The following is a 10,422-nucleotide window of genomic DNA, read 5'->3' as shown; positions in this document are numbered from 1 at the left end:
TACAAGTTGACTTGGCAGTGATATATTATCACAACAAGAGAAAAAATATCTACTATAAATACCTTAGTGATGAAGACACCCAGTGGATAAGAATTGCTGTCATCACATTTTCTGAGTTATTTTTGGCCTTTAATTTCAACATCCTGATCTTTGCCTTAAGAAACCCTCGTCTATTGCCTTAAATATTTGCTTACTCTAGCTTCTAAATTGGTTCCCAGTTGAATCTGTTGCAGTACTAACATGACTTCTCTGCTGTCTGGACATTAATTTTGTCTACAATCTTCATTTTTCTGAGTAACTGGTGACAATATAATTGTCCCACCTCCCTCTCATTTTCCCATCATTAAATATTTATCACACTCAAAAGAGTTTCTGTTGACTCTTTCTCCATTGACTCCTTGTCTCTCTGGCTCCTTATCAGAGTGTCTTGGGAAATCACAAAGTATAAATACTATGCTTTTAAAATTCCTATAGTCACAAAACTATAAAGTAGATTTGAATGAGGTCAATGATAACATGTTTATGAATTATGTCCTTATATTCATTTATGTAAAAGTTGTTTCTCATCAACCTTTAGTGGAGATTAGTCTCATTTTATGTACTTATAAAAAGAAATATCTTTTATATAAAGCAGTATATGCATTAAAAGTACCGGCAAAGGTGGGAAAAAGAGAGAGACATACAGAGAAAGAATGTAGAAATTCTTTCACTGAAATAGCAATTGATTAATAAAAATGTTCTCAGTTTATAATAATTTTTCTCTGCATCAAGTTTTTTTTAATATTTAGTGATGTTAATATTGCTAATTACTAGAAAACTAGGATATAGATATTTTTAACATTGTCACTTTTCAAGAAAGAAAATACATAGTTAAGTAATTATTACTTGAGTAATATTTACATATGTAAATAGCTCAGAAATTAATAATAGGTGTTCAGCTAGATTAATTGTTCATGTAAATGACATTGATACTAACCATAAGTTTCTAAGTAATAATACTTCAGAGCCATTGAAACCCATAGCACAAGTGCAGTGAGGCATTCCTGTAATCCCAAAATTGCTCAGAGAAAAATATTGTATCCCTGGAGTTTGCTCTCCAGCCTGCCTAGCCAATTAGTGTGTCCAGATTCAATGAAAATGTCCTGCCTCAAATGATGGTGTGTAGAGAGAAAGAGGAAGAAGACACCCAGTGTCTAAAAAGCCTTAGTTCCTTGCCAGATAATGTAATAGCCTTGTTTGTGCATTTTCATGACGTGATAGACGGTTTTCTGAAGGAAATAGAGCAAAGTGAAAAACTACACTGCATTTTACTGTGCAAGAGAGTATTGTATGTGCACCTGAATATCTGGGTATAGAATCTTTTGAATGTTAAAATCTGGTTATCCAATTGAGGGTCTGCAATGCATTTTCATCCTATAATAGGACATGTCAGGTGTTCCTGATATTTATTAGAGTCTTGTAAATATATTAATGATGTTTTTCTAGCTTGTGATAGCTGGAGAAATTCTTACATACACATGCTAAAGCAGACTGTGTTTGATTGACTTTGATTGATTAGTAAAAATAGCATGGATTTTATCAGTTGAGATGTACTTGGCTGGGAGGTAGATTGTGACGTAAGGTCTCCCTTCTCTTTCATGGGTAATTGAAAATAAAACCAAAGAAACTCTAAACTTATATAACTGCGCCACGATCACAGTTATTATTTTCTGATATCCAAATTTTAACCATGAAGTGTGCTGGGAAAAAGACCATTAAAAAGCTCTAGGTAATAGGTTTGAGCCCTTTTCTAGTAAAGGGTGTTTGTTAATGCTACAGTTGATGTCTGCTTATTTCATTTGGTAAGTGCCCAGTGCTAAATGTTATCTACAAAAAATATAACTTGTAGTCATAACCTTTAGAACCATAGAATATGAACTTATTTTGAAATAAGACATTTGCTGATATAAGTTATTAAAGAAAAGCCATACTAGAGTAGAATGAGTCATTGATGAAGAGTGTTGTGTTAAGGGATGACGCAAGAGAAAAGTAGCATGTAAAATGAAGACATAGTTTGACAATGTTCTTCTGAAAGCAAAATGAAAACAAGGACTTCTGACAACTCAGAAGCTGCCTGGCGGTGGTGGTGCACGCCTTTAATCTCAGCACTCGGGAGGCAGAGGCAAGCAGATCTCTGTGAGTTCGAGGCCAGCCTGGTCTATAGAGCGAGATCCAGGACAGCTGGGGCTACACAAAGACACCCTGTCTTAAAAAACCAAACAAATAAAAACAAGACAAACAAACAAACAAATAAAGCTCATAAGATGAGAAAAGTATAGAAAAATATTTTTATTTTATTGAAAATATTTTTTCATACTGTATATTCTGATTAAGGTTCACACTCCCTCAACTTATACCCAATGGATCTTTCAGAAATTTGTATAATGCATTTTGTGAATTTTTATCATATTCATTCCTCTCCTGCAGATTCTTCTTGATCTATTCCCCTTTTCTACCAACCCAACTTTGTGTTCTATTGGTTTTGTTTGTTTGTTTGTTTGTTTTTGTTTTTGTTTTTTTAACAAGAAACACAACTGTGCTTCCCATGCTAGGATGGATGGCCTACTGGAGCAGAATGGACCTACCAGGAGCCATTTCATACTTTTAAATAAAATAAAATAACACCTTTAAACAAAACAGACTTTCCTTCTCCCAGAAGTTATATATATTGCCGATAGCTCCTCATATAGCAGTGGAACTTCAAGCATAGATCCTCTCATAGATTCTGGGTTTGGGTCTGACTTGAGTTTCTGCAGGTTTTGCACTTCCTGTTGTAACCACAGTGACTTAACATATGCAACTGTCCCACTGTGCCCATAAGACAGTTTCTTTGTAGTCATCCGTAGCTTCTGGCACTCTTTCCTTCTTGATTTTCCATGATGATCCCTAGGCTGTGAGAAGTCGGATGATACAGATGTCCCATTTAATCCTAAGAATTTCTTAGTCTCTTGTTTCTTTTACATTAAACACCTGTGACTCTCTGTTGATCTCCACTGACTAAAGTAACGTCTCTGATGATGGTTGAGAGATGTACTGTTCAATGAGTGAATAATAAACTGTAAGAATCCTATGTATTTCCTTTAGAGCTTTGCTTGGAGTATGACATTATAGATGCCGTGACATCAGTTTAGCTTACAGAACTGTACATTTTTTTTTATACACCAGACAATTTTTGTTAGTCTGTGAAGGTAGCCCTAGAACACTAATTCAGTAAACACTGGCACATTTGGCATGTCTAACCCTATTACTTTGACAAACCAATCTTCTACATTTTATAGATAATCAGCAATAAGTGCATTAACATTCAGACTCCCACTAAGGTACTTGGTAACAAGTAAATAAAAGTAAGAGAAAAACTGACAATAATTTGATAAGGGGAATATATTTTTATGTTCTTGACAGGATAGGTGTAACTCTTAGGATAATCTACAGAGGATAATCTTACCAATGCGAAACAAATACACTTGGAGCCAATTGACCTGACCAAAAGGAAGAAAAACCAAATGAAGGGAAAGTTGCCTAAAAGTAATATCCTCTCTGAACATTATGACAGTGCTAGAGAAAATTGATTTCCTGAAGGACAACGCTAGAATGAGTTAGTTTTATTAATTCAAATGTATTCTTGAAATCTTAAAAATAAATCCCAAAATGTTGCAGCATATTATCAAAATCCTCTGTGATTCAGCTTTGGTAATTTCCAGAGATTGTTTTTAAACCCTCAAGGGTATAAAAGTCTACTATTTGCATATAATACAACTTCATCCTCTCATACAACTTAATGACTTTAATTTGTAAAACCACTTGTGATGTGAACACTACACAAATAATTGTTATGAATACTTAGTTACAGAACAAATGATGTAGGGGGAAATGTCTGTATATACAGAAACAATTATTTTTCAAATATTTTTCTCTGTTACTGCTTAGGTATATAGAGTCTGAAATTATAGATACAGAAGGCCAACTGCATCTGATTTTCAGAGGAATAATTAGGGTCTAGTCTGTACTAAGGCTCACTGTGGCCCAGGTTTCAAAAAGTAATTGTGTGTGTGTGTGTGTGTGTGTGTGTGTGTTTATGAAATATTCAGGTAAGAAGTTCCTAAGGTATTACTTTTCACAATTTTAGCAGATAAAGTTGAGAATGTGTCAATTTTAATAATATGTGAGCATACAATAACTCATGAATCCATCATTCCACGGCATTTGATTGATTAGGGAGTAATGTACCTAAATGGGATTCATAAAATGACTGAGTTCAATCATTATTTTCAGATTAAGATTCTACAGAGTTAGAAATACATTAATACAATGGCCTCCTATTTACTTATTTTAATAATAGAAAGTGTATACTGGTGATTTGTTTTTTATTTTATTACTGTAAGGACATTTTTATATCAACTTAATGGATTAAAACTACAACTGCCATCCACTTTACTGAACTAGCTTAATCTCTAACTACAGTCTAAGTATGTGTCCTTTACCCACAGATAAGTGTAGTCCTCACCTATTGTCAAATAAACTTCTCTTTGCAATATAAAAGTTATAGAAACCACAACCAATCAAAAGGCATCATGTGGGGCTCAGTTCCAACTGATATAACCACAACACAACTCCCACATATAAAACTCAGGGGTCATTGAAAAAGTGTGGGTAGAAGATTGTCAGAAGCCCAGGAAGAGGGAGTTTGGTGTGAAGTCTAATCTCATAGTAATGTCAGAAAGCGTACCCATAAGTTCTCACCAATATGATTGTCTGAACATGAGCTGAATGATGATGATGTCAATAGATGCACTAAAGTAGACTTGGGGCAAGGGCAATTCAGAAGGCATCAGCCACATGGAAAGAAATGTGTGACAACTAAGGAATGTTAAGAGCTGTGGAAGTAGTCTTCTTCAGGAAAGAGTACATCAATCAGTAATCTGATACCAAATGGTCAGTCCTGAATATATATATACACATATGAGGTTGATGTCAGGATTCACCTTGATCAATTTTCCACGTATAACAATCGTTTCTCAATCAAATACAGACTTGGCTGATACAGCTAATCTTGCAGGGCAGCTTGGTCTGGGGATACCTGCCTGCAGATCTCCTGAGGCTGGAATTATTTAACAATCACCATACATATCTGACATGTGTGAAGGTTCTAGGGATCTGAACTCTGGTCCTTGTGATTTGCTGAGAAATCTCAACAGCACTCAATCCTAAGAGCTTTTCAAATTCCCCAATGTTTTAGGAGACAATAGGAATAATTCCATACCCTATGGAAAGGTGGATGGAATTTTCCCACAGTGTTTTTATTTGTTTAACAAAGGTTGGATTTCATCAACAAATCACTTGAGAATATTTGAGAAAGAACACATTCAGTTCTCTAAAACTTCCATATGTCTGATTTTTTTTTAAAGTAGGAAATGTGGGTGTAGTTGGAGTTTTTCTGCCTGGCCCAGTCAGAACAAATCTCTCTTACCCGCCAGTCCCACAGTCGCTCAGACCCAACCAAGAAAGCACACAGAGACTTATATTGCTTACAAACTGTATGGCTGTGGCAGGCTTCTTGTTATCTACTTTTATCTTAAATTAACCCATTTCTGCTTATCTATACTTTGTCACATGGCTTGTGGCTTACCGGTGTCTTTACATGTTGCTTCCCTTTCCCAATAAAAGAAGCTATATTAATAGGGGAATTCTGCCTCTAGACTACTTGAATGGAAAAACTTTCAGAAAAGAAATGAAACAATGCATCACCAACTTGCTCATACAGCATTGGGATATGGGTGAAGATATGGTCAATTTGGTTGCCATGAAATTAAAGAAACCCAATAGTATAACTTTTTGAAAGAGGGATGCAGTGCCTGAGGTTGTCCATAGGTTCCATTAAGTACATTTAGTTATTCTTGGCTAAGATTTCCATAAATATCAAGCAGGGGGTTAGGAAGTGGAGAAGACAGGAGAGATATCATAGTTTATTAAGTTGCCATGAGTTTGACCCATAGTGTCTCCCATACTATCCCTTCTTTGTAAACATGTGAAGTCAGGAATGCTTAATATGCTATTTTATCCTGGAGATGAAGTTTATTTCACTGTGAACATGGAGAACAAGCCTTGTGAAAATTGCACTCAGCATAATACAGCTGTTATCAAAGACCCTGATGTACAAAATGATATTGGTCTGAACATCATTCAGAAGGAACTCATATGATCCTAACAATACATTTGTCTTGTGATAATGCAGGGACATGTGTACTTAAGAGAAAGTACTGACTAAAAGCCATATCTGTGGTTGCAAAGAAAGAAGTTTGAGATCAATGGAAGGTGATAGTAATAAGTAACCTTTGATTAATATTTGCTAGTCACCATACAAAGTTGGATAATTCAATCATTACTATAACTTTCTGGTATAAATGCTAGTATTGCTTCCATTTATGGGTAAGAAAATTGAAGCATGATGTTCTCAATGAGGCAGAACATGAGAAAATATTATATTTTAATTGGCTTTTCCTGTAAGAAATTGCTGCATTGGACATAGTATATATAATTTTAAGAGAAAAAAAATACTAAAATTTATTTAACGTTTGCCTCATTACTACTAAAAGACAACATTTTACAATTTTAATGCAGGGCATTATTTCCATTTCATTTTAAAATTAATACTTTGTGATTACTATAATGATAGTTCCTCTTCTAGGAAATATAGGAAGAATAAAAATACAAATAAGCAATGGAAAAATATATATAGCTATATGTCACTTATAGACTCAATCTTCCACACTTTCAATGTCCAAAGTTCATTTCCATATGGGTCATAAAATTTTGCTGAATAAATTAGACCACTACTATATATATTACAAAATTATAATATTTTATTGTAAATAATATACACTCAAAATTCTCCTATGCTATAAAATATTATCTACAACACCAGATAAGGGAAGACAAGCATCACATTCATTAAACTTCAATTAAATTGAAGTTTGTGATTTTCACATTTTTAAATTCTGTGAGTTTTAGTAAATAACTCTGAGTGGAAACTGTGTGTTGTAAATATTTCCACACATCTCTATTTCTAAGAACAATGCACATTTAGAATCTTTCATTTTTATAGCAAAATGACTGGCAAATCATTCATAGATATCTATTTTAATGTACTGTACAATTGCAAGTTTACTTCAAATCTTCTTTAATGTCATGTGTTTTCCTTTGTCTGTAAAACACATAAAGCTAAACTAGCAAAACTTACATCCACTAGCACTTAAGAAAATCAAACTTAATAATAGTTCCTCAACAATATTTCTATTAAGGAATTCAAATTCTTTCAATTTATTTTATTTCATTAATGTTATTATCTACTTGTGAAATTAAATTGGATATAAAGTTTGGTCCAGAAGAAAATTGCACACCTTTACAGGCATGAAAAATCAAGAGTTATTGAATCCTATTGGGTGTCAGATATTGGTGAAATTATTAAGGCCACTCCACGTAGTTAAAAGGGAGGTTTATTTTGTGGGGTAACTTACAAATGAAGGGGTAGGTTGCAGGGTCTGGCAAAGGTATAGCGCAGTCTGGCGGTGTTCTCTGGAGAACTCTGCTTGGTCTACCTCCAGCGTCCAGGGTCTCAGAACCAAGAGAGAGACCTCCTCCTCGTCCTCGGTCTTCCGCTCTCTCCTCTGCCCCGCCTTGTGGGCGTGATCATTACTGAAGCCTCAATGGGGGTTGGAACTTCCAGGCCAATGCTGGGATGGCTATCCACTACAGCGTGAGAGTTTCCCTGAAAAAACATACAGATAAAAAATTATATAGACCAAAATGGTTGGGTGTATTTTGATTTTTTTTTTCCCTGTCCTGGTCCTATTTTGGTCAGAACTGCCAGAAGATATCATCTCCCCAAATCCAGAAATCAAAGCACACACTCTCAAACTAGCCCACTCTGACCCACCCACATCCTCAAGCCTTGCCAGCTTTGTCCATCTCTGAGACCTCGGTGGACATTTCTGTGGCACACTCAAATGTCGGGCAGGGCAGAGGGGCATATGGAGCCCATGTCAGCCCATTCAGATCTTCCTGGAAATAAGAGTCAATGCTCAGCTGTTTTCATCTTTCCTTATAATATTTGAATGGGAAGTATTTTATCTGCCATTATTCTCTGAGTTCCATAAAAAGTCAAAAAGTCATGCATTATTAATGTATCTAACACACCTGTTTAAAAGTAAATATATAATATATTTCCAATGATGTATTCGTAGAAAACAAAGTATAAATATCACTGTTTTAATCAAATTACCACAAGATCAAACCAGAGACATGGCCACACAGTGTCTTCCAGGACTGATCATGCACATGAATAAGAGATGTATTTATTTTATATATGTACACCTTTACATATTTGTATGTGAACCACATGCATGCCTAGGACCCATGGAGGCCAGAAGAACGTGTCTGATCTCCTAGAAATGTAGTTACAGACATTGTGAGCTGCTTGGTAGGGATGCTCGAAACTGAAGCCTATTCTTCTGCAAGGGCACCAAGTACTTTCTGCCACTGAGCCGTCACTTCAGCTCAGGATGCTCACTCACATTTTAAAAATCAGGCGGTGGTGGCACTCGCCTTTAATCCCAGCACTCGGGAGGCAGTGGCAGGCAGATCTTTATGAGTTCAAGGCCAGCCTGGTCTACAGAGTGAGAGCCAGGAAAGGCGCAAAGCTACACAGAGAAACCCTGTCTCGAAAGACCAAGAAAAAAAAAAAAAAATCCAATGTAGTAACCAATATGATTACTGGAGAAGGCTAATTCAGGCACCCTCTTCACTATTGCTAGGAGTCTTAGCTGGGGTCATCCTGTGGATTCCTGGGAGACTCCCTGGCACCAGATTTCTCCCTAAGCCCCAAATGGCCCCCACTATCAAGATGTCTCTTTCATTACTCTCTCACTCTGTGCTGACCCCAGCTCAACCAACCTGATCTTTCATGTTTCCACCCTCCCATCACCTCCCCTCCATCTCCCACCCCCTCACCCTACCCCCACCCCACCCCGTGCCTCCTGTTGGCTCAGCAGGCTCCCCAAGCTCCTTCTACTAGCTTAGGGAATGCCCTTCCCCCAAATATCTGCTAGCTAAATATAGCCTTTCTTACCCTCTTGTCAACAAGCCCTTAGACGCTAGTCCCCCCCACAACCAATAGGCCCCTACCACTACAGCATCCCACCTATCAGCTCCCAGACTAACCTTATCTCCACCAATCAGCCCCCAGACTAACCTTTCCTCCACCAGTCAGTACCAGATTAATCCCTCCTCCCTGGAATTCCCCTAACTCCACTTAAAAGGAGCTTGTGACCTCCCTTCACCATCGCTATTTACCACCCAAACACTCTGGAAATAAACGTTCTTGCTAAATTGCCAAGTGACTGTTGGTCTTTCTTGGAGGTTTCTCTCAGACCCCAACAAATCAAAATGAAGGTGAAGTGTAAATACACCTTCCTTTCTTGAAAATAAGTGAGTCTTTCAAATGATAATACATACCTGAAATACTTTTTAAGAAAACAAGAACAGACTCAGACAAAAGATAAATGATTAGATACTTGATTTGTGGAGGGAGAAAATTCTCTTTTTTTATTCATAATTCTTTGGATTGAGAAGAATCCTGTTTCCAAAGACATAGATTTAAAAGCATCACTTGTACCTAGACTTGATTCAGATGACAAAATTCTGCTGTTATACCACAAGTAAATGTGATAATGCAGATTTTTTGGGAGAAAGTATTATTCTTCTGGAAGGGCTGTGAGTTTTCAAATGTATACCGGACTATAATGTAATATTGCTTTCACAATCCTATCTTTCCTTCTTCACCTCCCCACACACCTCTCCCCCACTTGGGTCAAACAATGACTGTATGTAGCCCTAGTGTGCTTAAAAGTTGTGTGTAGATGAGGCTGACCTGAAGTTCCCAGAAGTCTGGCTGCAGGGATTAAGACATTCACCACCATGTCTAGCTGTTACACATTTTTTTTAACCCTGTGACTATCATTGGCCAAAGAGACATGAGAAAGTGTGATAGAAGAAACCTAGTTTGTTCTTACACATTGTGTATAGATATTATGTAATGCACCCTTCTTAGCCCTCTGACATAGGCCACCATTCTGTGAGGAAGCACAGGACAGCCGTAAAAAGAAATCATCTGGTGAGGAATTGAAGTTCATGTCAGTTGCTAAAACCAAATCCTGAGATATATGTTTTCAATCAAACTACGGCAGAAAGCCCCTTTATGTTCAAATTTTAATATCTGATATCCCCAACATGGACATGCTTAAATGTCTAACTGTAGAATCACCAAATAAACTCATTTTGTTGGGACGAGACAGTTAAGACTGGATCTCATGTAACTCAGGCTGGGCT

Source organism: Onychomys torridus, chromosome 20 (genome assembly GCF_903995425.1).
Source record: "Onychomys torridus chromosome 20, mOncTor1.1, whole genome shotgun sequence".
Taxonomy (NCBI): Eukaryota; Metazoa; Chordata; class Mammalia; order Rodentia; family Cricetidae; genus Onychomys; species Onychomys torridus.
This window is presented reverse-complemented; position numbering follows the sequence as displayed.